Here is a 12,500-nt window from a genome sequence, read left to right on the forward strand (position 1 = left end):
GTCTTGTCAAAATATGGCTGGACTAAAGACCTCAACCCAGATAGGGTGGAAGGCCCTATGATCGGTCTGTTACTAATCGGTGACCGATAAAGACCTGACCAAGGCCTGTAGTAAGCTTGGTTAGGCATTACAGGAGATAACACTAAGACCGAGGGGTCTTAGAGAGCCCTCTAGCGGGGCGAATAGAGCTAGATCGAGCCTTGGGAAAGCTAGATCGAGCAGGACTGAAGCTAAAGGATAGACCGAGAGGTCTGTCTGGTCCTCCTAGAGAGGCCAAGAGAAAGTACGAGAAGCCAACTAAAGCTTGATCGGGCCTTCAGCAAGCACGACCGAGCTGTACCGGAGCTAACACTAAGACCGAGGGGTCTTAGAGAGCCCTCTAGCGGGGCGAATAGAGCTAGATCGAGCCTTGGGAAAGCTAGATCGAGCAGGACTGAAGCTAAACGATAGACCGAGAGGTCTGTCTGGTCCTCCTAGAGAGGCCAAGAGAAAAAACGAGAAGCTAACTAAAGCTTGATCGGGCCTTCAGCAAGCACGACCGAGCTGTACCGGAGCTAACACTAAGACCGAGGGGTCTTAGAGAGCCCTCTAGCGGGGCGAATAGAGCTTGATCAAGCCTTGGGCAAGCTAGATCGAGCAGGACTGAAGCTAAGCAAGAGACCGAGAGGTCTGTCTGGTCCTCCTAGAGAGGCCAAGAGAAAGTACGAGAAGCCAACTAAAGCTTGATCGGGCCTTCAGCAAGCACGACCGAGCTGTACCGGAGCTAACACTAAGACCGAGGGGTCTTAGAGAGCCCTCTAGCGGGGCGAATAGAGCTAGATCGAGCCTTGGGAAAGCTAGATCGAGCAGGACTGAAGCTAAACGATAGACCGAGAGGTCTGTCTGGTCCTCCTAGAGAGGCCAAGAGAAAGTACGAGAAGCTAACTAAAGCTTGATCGCGCCTTCAGCAAGCACGATTGAGCAAGACCGGAGCTAACACTAAGACCGAAGTGTCTTAGAGAGCCCTCTGGTGGGGCGAATAGAGCTAGATCGAGCCTTGGGAAAGCTAGATCGAGTAAGATTGAAGCTGAAAGAGTGTCAGAGGAGCAAATGAACCTCCAAAAAGTGAAAATCAAATTTTAGAAAAAACACAAGTTAAATACTGCATGGACAGTATTTCTATGTGTGGGGCATTATTAGGGGGAGGTGTCTTGTCAAAATATGGCTGGACTAAAGACCTCAACCCGGATAGGGTGGAAGGCCCCATGATCGGTCTGTTACTAATCGGTGACCGATAAAGACCTGACCAAGGCCTGTAGTAAGCTTGGTTAGGCATTACAGGAGTTAACACTAAGACCGAGGGGTCTTAGAGAGCCCTCTAGCGGGGCGAATAGAGCTAGATCGAGCCTTGGGAAAGCTAGATCGAGCAGGACTGAAGCTAAGCAAGAGACCGAAAGGTCTGTCTGGTCCTCCTAGAGAGGCCAAGAGAAAGTACGAGAAGCTAACTAAAGCTTGATCAGGCCTTCAGCAAGCACGACCGAGCTGTACCGGAGCTAACACTAAGACCGAGGGGTCTTAGAGAGCCCTCTAGCAGGGCGAATAGATCTAGATCGAGCCTTGGGAAAGCTAGATCGAGCAGGACTGAAGCTAAACGATAGACCGAGAGGTCTGTCTGGTCCTCCTAGAGAGGCCAAGAGAAAGTACGAGAAGCTAACTAAAGCTTGATCGGGCCTTCAGCAAGCACGACCGAGCTGTACCGGAGCTAACACTAAGACCGAGGGGTCTTAGAGAGCCCTCTAGCAGGGCGAATAGAGCTAGATCGAGCCTTGGGAAAGCTAGATCAAGCAGGACTGAAGCTAAACGATAGACCGAGAGGTCTGTCTGGTCCTCCTAGAGAGGCCAAGAGAAAGTACGAGAATCTAACTAAAGCTTGATCGGGCCTTCAGCAAGCACGACCGAGCTGTACCGGAGCTAACACTAAGACCGAGGGGTCTTAGAGAGCCCTCTAGCAGGGCGAATAGAGCTAGATCGAGCCTTGGGAAAGCTAGATCGAGCAGGACTGAAGCTAAACGATAGACCGAGAGGTCTGTCTGGTCCTCCTAGAGAGGCCAAGAGGAAGTACGAGAAGCTAACTAAAGCTTGATCGCGCCTTCAGCAAGCACGATTGAGCAAGACCGGAGCTAACACTAAGACCGAAGTGTCTTAGAGAGCCCTCTAGTGGGGCGAATAGAGCTAGATCGAGCCTTGGGAAAGCTAGATCGAGTAAGATTGAAGCTGAAAGAGTGTCAGAGGAGCAAATGAACCTCCAAAAAGTGAAAATCAAATTTTAGAAAAAAACACAAGTTAAATACTGCATGGACAGTAATTCTATGTGTGGGGCATTATTAGGGAGAGGTGTCTTGTCAAAATATGGCTGGACTAAAGACCTCAACCCGGATAGGGTGGAAGGCCCTATGATTGGTCTGTTACTAATCGGTGACCGATAAAGACCTGACCAAGGCCTGTAGTAAGCTTGGTTAGGCATTACAGAAGATAACACTAAGACCGAGGGGTCTTAGAGAGCCCTCTAGCGGGGCGAATAGAGCTTGATCAAGCCTTGGGCAAGCTAGATCGAGCAGGACTGAAGCTAAACGATAGACCGAGAGGTCTGTCTGGTCCTCCTAGAGAGGCCAAGAGAAAGTACGAGAATCTAACTAAAGCTGGGTCGGGCCTTCAGCAAGCACGACCGAGCAGTACCGGAGCTAACACTAAGACCGAGGGGTCTTAGAGAGCCCTCTAGTGGGGCGAATAGAGCTAGATCGAGCCTTGGGAAAGCTAGATCGAGCAGGACTGAAGCTAAACGATAAACCGAAAGGTCTGACGGGTCCTCATAAGAGGCATGGAGAAAGATCTGATACTAAAGTACCTCTCGGAAGTAATAAAATATGCCTGATGAAGCCGGGTATGATGTTTGTTGTTTGATGGCATTCATCGATTAGGTCTGGTGGATTCCCCATTACTCCGAGTGGTACTAGTAGAGGCTCCTACAGGGGTGAGCAAAGCGAGATCAAGCCTTAGGCAAGCTAGATCGAGCAGAACTGAAGCTGAAAAGCAAAATAAATGACAGGTCTGTCCAAATCAATAAACTTGAAATCCAGTGTGGTCACCACGGGTCACGAGGTGAATTCCTAGCGATTGTCTGCTGAACGTATAGGAAGGCCCGAAACGAACGATAATTTCATTGCACAGTGGAGATACTATACGTTCAGGAGTAGCATACATCGGGTTTGATCTATGATCATGTCTGGTCTCCGAGGATCCACCGGGTTACCAACTGGCACCGCTGTACTGGGTGTAAAACTGGGCCACCTGAAGTCCCGGGTGTAAAACTAGGTGCCTCTGTGCCAAAGTAGCGGCTTGCGTAGTGCATTATGCCTCCGGCTTGCGAAATGGTTATAAGCAATAACAACAGGACGCCGCGGGGTGTTCACTTAAAGGAGTAACGTTCTCTCAAGGGAGGGGATCTAAAAATCTTGATAAAACATTTATTCTATGCAAAATTTGTGCGCAAATTTTGCAAAGTAAAAAGCTGCACTGTAGCAAATTCTATGTGTGTAGCATTATTAGGGAAGTGTTGTTTGATGGCACCTCTCTACTTGATGCACCAAAGAACTACCTTGATGGCTCATGACCGCTGGTAATCTGTCGTCGCTAGTAGTTCGGAACTGAGAACAAATATGTTCGCAAATTACAACAATTATACAGCATATTGCTGAATAAAGCAGAACCGAATAATACTCAGTGACTTTACACCAAGACTGACTAATGTCTGGATTGTATCGTCCTACTCGAGTAAGGCGAAGAAAAGCTAGAAAGATACGCTTTTCACAAAGCAGGCTTAATGCATGCAAACCAAGGAGGAAGGAGTGATGCCCCTCCTTATAATAAGCAGAACCAAATAAAGAACAGACAGCATCATCTGTACAGTGACCAAGAAGAGGTGAAACTTCTGTATGTGAAAAGGCAATTTGAGCGAGATTTATTAGCAGACTAGTATTATGTTGTTTCTAGTAGGCGAAAGCCGAAACATCAACATGTGAAAATCTGATATTAAATCCTCAATCATTTTCCCTAGTATTATACAGCTATGAGTAACCTTAATTGGACACGGCAATTATTGCTGACCGGTGAAACTTTCGCATGGGAAAGACACACACACTTCTTGACAAAGCAATAAGTATTATGCTGTTTCTAGTACGCGAAAGCAGAAACATCAGCATGTGAAAGTTGTGAAGTTGAAGAATTTTTGTGTTGAGTACGATGTTGTTACTAGTAACCATGTCGACAGCTGAGAACTGTTCTCTAACCAATAGAAGGTGAAACTTCTGTATGTGAAAAGGCAATTTGAGCGAGATTTCTTAGCAGACTATTATTATGTTGTTTCTAGTAGGCGAAAGCCGAAACATCAACATGTGAAAATCTGATATTAAATCCTCAATCATTTTCCCTAGTATTATACAGCTACTAGTAGCCGTAATTGGTCAGGGAAACATTGTTGACCGGTGAAACTTCACATGGGAAAGACACACAAATTACTTGACAAAACAATAAGTATTATGCTGTTTCTAGTATGCGAAAGCAGAAACATCAGCATGTGAAAGTTGTGAAGTTGAAAAGTTTTTGTGTTGAGTACGGTGTTGTTACTAGTAACCATGTCGACAGCTGGAAAGCTGTTCTCTAACCAATAAAAGGTAAAACTTCTGTATCTGAAGAGGCGGCGTGATTGAGATTTTTAACAGACTAGTATTATGTTGTTTCTAGTAGGCGAGAGCCGAAACATCGACATGTGAACATCTGGTTTTTAAATCATGAGTCAATTCTCCCTAGTATGATACAGTTGTTAGCCGGTATTGGTAACAGTAGAACAGAGATTTGGAGGGCAAAACCTGCTCATGGGAAATGCTCACAGAGCGCTATCTACCAGTACACATAGTATTATGCTGTTTCTAGTACGCGCGAGCCGAAACATCAGCATGTGAAATGTGTAATCGTGGGTAACTCTAAGTGTGTAGAGTACTGTGTAGTAACTAGTAGCCATGCCAAAGCATGCATTGAAACTCTTCGTGATTTAAAAAGCTCAAAGCAAGATTGACGAGGCCGCAAGGCTATGTCTTTCTAAATTCGAACAAATCGAAAGATTGTTCAAAGTACAATTAAACTGATTGATCCTGTCAGTTGCCATATGCTTGTCTGAAAGACTAAGCCATGCATGTGCAAGCGAAGCTTGAAAAAGTGGAACCGCGAATGGCTCATTAAATCAGTTACTATCTATTAGTTGATTTGCAAGCTAAATGAATAACTGCGGTAACCCTGCAGCTAATGCATGCTGATTGTCCGACACTGTCGGAGACTTTTACAAGACTACACCGGGTGATTTGCTAAGTACAGACACATCCCGTGATGAGTCCTAGTAACTGAAAGATCCCAGATAGCTTCGGCTTGGGGACGGAACTTCCGAATTTCTGACCTATCAACCTATGATGGTAGTGTAACGGACTACCATGGTTGTGACGGGTAACGGGGAATCAGGGTTCGATTCCGGAGAGGGAGCCTTAGAAACGGCTACCACATCCAAGGAAGGCAGCAGGCACGCAAATTACCCACTCTCCGCACGAGGAGGTAGTGACTAGAAATAATGATATGAACCTTTATGGTTTGTAATCAGAATGGAATGGACTTAAAAGCTCCATTGATGAACGAGTAGAGGGCAAGTCTGGTGCCAGCAGCCGCGGTAATACCAGCCTCTACAAGCGTATGCAATAGTTGCTGCGTTTAAAAAGCTCATAGTTGGATCTGTTTGAGTAGAACGGCAACATGGTCTTCAGTTAAATCTGTTGACTCGTTCCGCTCATCCTTCGCATCGAAGAAATAGTTTGCACTTAAATGTGACGAACTGTGGAAACGGTGTTTTCACCCTGAGAAAATTAGAGTGTTCAAAGCATCCTTTGGGATCGAATAATAAAGCATGGAATAATGGAGAATGACCCGCTACTCGATTGATGCCGGTTGGCTGAGTGCGGTAATGATTGAAAGGAACAGACGGGGGCATTTGTATTGCTACGTTAGAGGTGAAATTCTTGGATCGTGGCAAGACAAACTACTGCGAAAGCATTTGCCAAGAATGTTTTCATTAATCAAGAACGAAAGTCAGAGTATTGAAGAGGATTAGATACCCTCGTAATTCTGACCATAAACTATACCAACCTACAATTTGTCAAAGTCGATCTTGACTTGGCAAGAGATTAACCGGGAAACCAAAGTTTATTGGTTCCGGGGGAAGTATGGTTGCAAAATCGAAACTTAAAGGAATTGACGGAAGGGCACCACCAGGAGTGGAGCCTGCGGCTTAATTTGACTCAACACGGGAAAACTCACCCGGTCCAGACATCTTAAGGATTGACAGATTGAATATCTTTCATGATTATATGGGCGGTGGTGCATGGCCGTTCTTAGTTAGTGGAGTGATCTGTCTGGTTAATTCCGATAACGAACGAGATCTTCTCCATCTAAATAATGAAATTCACTATATGTGAATTCAAACACTTCTTAGAGGAACTATGCGGAATTAAATACCGCAGATGAAGTGAGGCTATAACAGGTCTGTGATGCCCTTAGATGTTCTGGACTGCACGCGCGCTACACTGTGTACTTTTAGATTGAGTACTCAGCCCTTGGTCCGAAATGGACTGGGCAATCAGAGAAAAGTACAGCGCTTCAAGGGGATCGTCTGTTGTAACTTGCAGACGTGAACCAGGAATTCCTGGTACTTATGAGTCAACAACTCATAGGGATTACGTCCCTGCCCTTTGTACACACCGCCCGTCGCTACTACTGATTGGATAGTTAAGCAAGAATTGCAAATTCCTACTGTTGGGACTTCGGTCTCCGGCAACGGGATGAAGCGGATCGAGCTTAATTGTCTAGAGGAAGTAAAAGTCGTAACAAGGTTTCCGTAGGGGAACCTGCGGAAGGATCAGTGATTGATTCCTTCGGGCATGGCTGCTGGTAGAGGCCATGTCTGTAGTGCGCATGACGCTCTGTCGCTAGAGATTGCTTGGCAACCAATCTCGAATTATGTATCGAGCTCAAAAACTACTTGTGTGGATACATAGTTCAGCAGTCATGGCAAGGGACTGCTTAAAGGGAGACTAGTTAGCAAAAGCAGCCTAGCAGAACTGCAGCTATCTAGATCTCAGAAGCTGGGTTATAGAAGCCCAGCTATAGACTTGTGAATGAGAAAGGCCTAAAAAGGTCCACAAGTCGCGTGGTTAGAACCGACACGCAAAAATCCCAGCGAGTGACAGAGCGTTGCGCTGTTCAGTGGGAAAGAGTTGAGCTACTCGGGGCGCCCACTGAACTTGCTCCGAGCCAAAGGCTCGAAAAAACACAGCTTAGCCTCAGATCCTTTACATAGAAGGCTAGCTAAAATAAACTTACCTTGGACGAGGGTAAAGTTTAGTCAGTTCTTAGGGGAGAGTAATCCACAGCTTCTCGCCCTCTGAACATTCTCCCAGATATGTAGGTCTGGGAGAGTCTCCTCCTGTTCTTCGGAATCTGGAGGTAGACAAAGACAGTACGATACGATCTTGCATCGGGATGACTAACCGATAATGATCATAATCTGACAATTTTTCCGGCTTGAGGCACCGGAGTCAGATTAAAGACACATACTGAACTAAAGGCGTATGTGCAAAGCTTGTCGGAGTGTAGAGAGTCAAGCTGAGTTGACTCGTCACGTGGTGATGACAACAGCCATGTGCAAAACACTCACAACTTTATCGTCTATGTGGAAAAGGTTGCTAACAGCGCTCTCTATGAGAGGCCCTCGCATATAACTATACGAGGAAAAGGCGATAGAGTTGTTTGAATGTGGGGCAGGTTCATCGACAAGCTAAGTTGATCACATTCTTGTTGTGGCATCCTACTAGAATTGGTCACGGTCTGCACCAACTCTCCCCAAGTTGGCCAGACTTAAAACTAGAAATAAGGTTTGCAGCTATGTGAACCTAGAAACTGTAAAGGAGTTGAAAGAACTTAAAGGAATTGAAAGAGGCCTTGAGGTATATCCTCTTGGTAAAGACCCACAAAAGCTCACAAAAGTGGCTTCGAAGGGCAAAACTGGTTCATCCAAAACAATTGGAGAGCTTAAAGCAGAACCAATTCGAATGAAACACTATTGGTGAAACTTCATCATGAGAACGTCACAAGCTGATCACGCTCTATGATATGACTAGTATTATGTTGCTTCTAGTAGGCTAAGCGCAAGCCGAAACATCAACATGTGAAAGTCGTAGAATTTTGCAATCAAACTGTGGCTAGTACTGTGATGTTACTAGTAACCTGGTGTTCCGTCATATGGCCAAGAGAGCATTTGAAGGCGAAACTTCTGCATGGGAAAGCTGCATCATGATCAAAATTTTATATCGAGTATTATGTTGACGTTAGTAGGCCTTGGCCGAAAACGCAGCATGTGAAAGGTATAGATAAAAGTTATTGTTGCAGTCAGTACTGTGTAGTTACTAGTAGCTGGATTTAAGCTCAAAATGAGACACTGTTGGTGAAACTTCATCATGAGAATGTCACAAGCTGATCAAGCTCTATGATATGACTAGTATTATGTTGCTTCTAGTAGGCTAAGCGCAAGCCGAAACATCAACATGTGAAAGTCGTAGAATTTTGCGATCAAATTGTGGCTAGTACTGTGATGTTACTAGTAACCTTGTGTTACGTCATATGGCCAAGAGAGCATTTGAAGGCGAAACTTCTGCATGGGGAAGCTGCATCATGAACAAAAGTTTATATCGAGTATTATGTTGACATTAGTAGGCCCTGGCCGAAAGCGCAGCATGTGAAAGGTATAGATAAAAGTTATCGTTGCAGTCAGTACTGTGTAGTTACTAGTAGCTGGATTTAAGCTCGAAATGAGACACTGTTGGTGAAACTTCATCATGAGAACGTCACAAGCTGATCACGCTCCATGATATGACTAGTATTATGTTGCTTCTAGTAGGCTAAGCGCAAGCCGAAACATCAACATGTGAAAGTCGTAGAATTTTGCGATCAAATTGTGGCTAGTACTGTGATGTTACTAGTAACCTTGTGTTACGTCATATGGCCAAGAGAGCATTTGAAGGCGAAACTTCTGCATGGGGAAGCTGCATCATGAACAAAAGTTTATATCGAGTATTATGTTGACGTTAGTAGGCCCTGGCCGAAAGCGCAGCATGTGAAAGGTATAGATAAAAGTTAGCGTTGCAGTCAGTACTGTGTAGTTACTAGTAGCTGGATTTAAGCTCGAAATGAGACACTGTTGGTGAAACTTCATCATGAGAACGTCACAAGCTGATCACGCTCTATGATATGACTAGTATTATGTTGCTTCTAGTAGGCTAAGCGCAAGCCGAAACATCAACATGTGAAAGTCGTAGAATTTTGCAATCAAACTGTGGCTAGTACTGTGATGTTACTAGTAACCTTTTCTTACGTCATATGGCCAAGAGAGCATTTGAAGGCGAAACTTCTGCATGGGGAAGCTGCATCATGAACAAAAGTTTATATCGAGTATTATGTTGACGTTAGTAGGCCCTGGCCGAAAGCGCAGCATGTGAAAGGTATAGATAAAAGTTATCGTTGCAGTCAGTACTGTGTAGTTACTAGTAGCTGGATTTAAGCTCGAAGTGAGACACTGTTGGTGAAACTTCATCATGAGAACGTCACAAGCTGATCACGCTCTATGATATGACTAGTATTATGTTGCTTATAGTAGGCTAAGCGCAAGCCGAAACATCAACATGTGAAAGTCGTAGAATTTTGCGATCAAATTGTGGCTAGTACTGTGATGTTACTAGTAACCTTGTGTTACGTCATATGGCCAAGAGAGCATTTGAAGGCGAAACTTCTGCATGGGGAAGCTGCATCATGAACAAAAGTTTATATCGAGTATTATGTTGACGTTAGTAGGCCCTGGCCGAAAGCGCAGCATGTGAAAGGTATAGATAAAAGTTAGCGTTGCAGTCAGTACTGTGTAGTTACTAGTAGCTGGATTTAAGCTCGAAATGAGACACTGTTGGTGAAACTTCATCATGAGAACGTCACAAGCTGATCACGCTCTATGATATGACTAGTATTATGTTGCTTCTAGTAGGCTAAGCGCAAGCCGAAACATCAACATGTGAAAGTCGTAGAATTTTGCAATCAAACTGTGGCTAGTACTGTGATGTTACTAGTAACCTTTTCTTACGTCATATGGCCAAGAGAGCATTTGAAGGCGAAACTTCTGCATGGGGAAGCTGCATCATGAACAAAAGTTTATATCGAGTATTATGTTGACGTTAGTAGGCCCTGGCCGAAAGCGCAGCATGTGAAAGGTATAGATAAAAGTTATCGTTGCAGTCAGTACTGTGTAGTTACTAGTAGCTGGATTTAAGCTCGAAGTGAGACACTGTTGGTGAAACTTCATCATGAGAACGTCACAAGCTGATCACGCTCTATGATATGACTAGTATTATGTTGCTTATAGTAGGCTAAGCGCAAGCCGAAACATCAACATGTGAAAGTCGTAGAATTTTGCGATCAAACTGTGGCTAGTACTTTGATGATGCTTGTAGCCAACCGAATTGGTTGAAAAGCCCAATAAGTAAGCTAACTTGGGAGAGCTTGTTGGAAACCAAATGCTACTAGATTGGTCCAAATACATCCTTCAACAGGGGATCACTTGGCTCGCTTTACGAAGAGGAGCACAGCTATATGTGTTAATTCGGTATGAATCGCAAGATTTGTTTACCGACCTCTCTAACGCAAAAGGCGGTCTCGGCTTCGGCTGTTGACTGCGTCCGATTCAGGGTTATATAACTCTCGATTGAACACATTGATGTTCTATTGTTGGTGCTTCCAATAAAATTGGAACACTTAAAGCAGAACCGATTCAAATAATAGCATTCTGATCAATGATTGCATTCCTTGATCAAGAACTGCTGGAGTCATTGTGATGGCGAATTTTCTTCATAAGAAAATTGCAAAGAGACGGAACTTAATGAGACTAGTATTATGTTGTTTCTAGTAAGCGGAAGCTGAAACAGCAACATGTGAAAATCAAGTTTTGTTCAATGATCTCGAGGCGATAAGTACTATGAAGCAACTAGTAGCCTAAGCATGACTCAGATTTGAGACAGTCAAAAAGACTGGCGAAACTTCTTCACATGAAAGTTACATAGAGAACTACAAATGTATACAGCGAGTATTATGTTGTTTCTAGTAGGCGAAAGCTGAAACATCAACATGTGAAAGTTGTCTGCAAACTGTAGAACGATATGTGATTAGTACTGTGCTGTTACTAGTAGCCAGTCTGACTGTAGAAGCCAAGACAAAGGGAAACTAATGCATCTGAAAAGGACAAGTTATGGAAAGGTATGCACGATAAGTATTATGTTGTTTCTAGTAAGCGGCAGCTGAAACATCAACATGTGAACGTCGTTGTGTACAGTAACCTAGAACTATATAGTCCTTAGTAACGTGCATTTACTAGTACCTGTAATTGGTATTCAGACTCAGGCAGTTTGGAATAGTTTGGCAAAGATGCACCAGAGAAAACTGGGATTTGATACAGAAATTGTTGAATACAAGTATTATGCTGCTTCTAGTAGGTTGAATCCGAAACATCAGCATGTGAAAATTGAAAACATTTCTGGTTCGAATTGTCACAAGTATTTGGTGATCTGAGTAGCCAAACTCACTACAACGCCAATTGAAGGCAAAAATTCTCAACGGGAAAAGCTATTCTCATTGAATGAGCTAACAAGACGAGTATTATGTTGCTTCTAGTAGGCGAAAGCCAAAACATCAACATGTGAAAGTCTTGCTGAACAAATTTAATGTTGTTGAGCTCAGTACCGTGTGAATTAGTAGCCATAATTGGCGAGCGAAAATTGAACTGGCGAAACTTCGTCTTTGGAAAATTGCAGATGCCGAGCACTTATTTTGCAACGAGTATTATGTTGACTGTAGTAAGCGAAAGCCGAAACAGCAACATGTGAAAGCTGTTGAAATTTGTGGTCATTTTGCAATAAGTACAAGGAGTGTAACTAGTAGCCAGGTCAAAATTTGGGATAAGAATGAGCAAAAATTCTGCATGAGAACAGTTGAAATTATGAAACTAAATTACAAAGACTAGTATTATGTTGTTTCGAGTACGCGAAAGCGGAAACATCAACATGTGAACGTTTGTAACGAAGTTTCGTTAATTTTCAGCCTAGTACTGAGCAAGAACGAGTAGCCTCATCTCCAATCCCACGCAAAATGTAGTGAAATATGTGAGTGAACCTTATTCACGGTGAGGGTTTCCCGAGGTCTGTATTGCAGCGAGTATTATGTTGCTTCTAGTAAGCGAAAGCTGAAACAACAACATTTGAAAGTTGGAATTAATGACTGAATGGAAACTTCGACCTGTGTTTGATAGTAGTAGCGAACAAAACTGCTGAATCGGT

The 12,500-nt window shown here is 43.9% G+C and overlaps 1 pseudogene; it reads left to right on the plus strand.

Annotated features, from left to right (window-relative positions):
• The first annotated feature begins 10,712 nt into the window (after positions 1-10,712).
• LOC142357247 (5.8S ribosomal RNA) lies at positions 10,713-10,864 on the plus strand (annotated as a pseudogene).
• Positions 10,865-12,500: the final 1,636 nt, after the last annotated feature.

This window comes from Convolutriloba macropyga, unplaced genomic scaffold (genome assembly GCF_964194025.1).
Source record: "Convolutriloba macropyga unplaced genomic scaffold, txConMacr16.3 SCAFFOLD_800, whole genome shotgun sequence".
Classification (NCBI taxonomy): Eukaryota; Metazoa; Xenacoelomorpha; order Acoela; family Convolutidae; genus Convolutriloba; species Convolutriloba macropyga.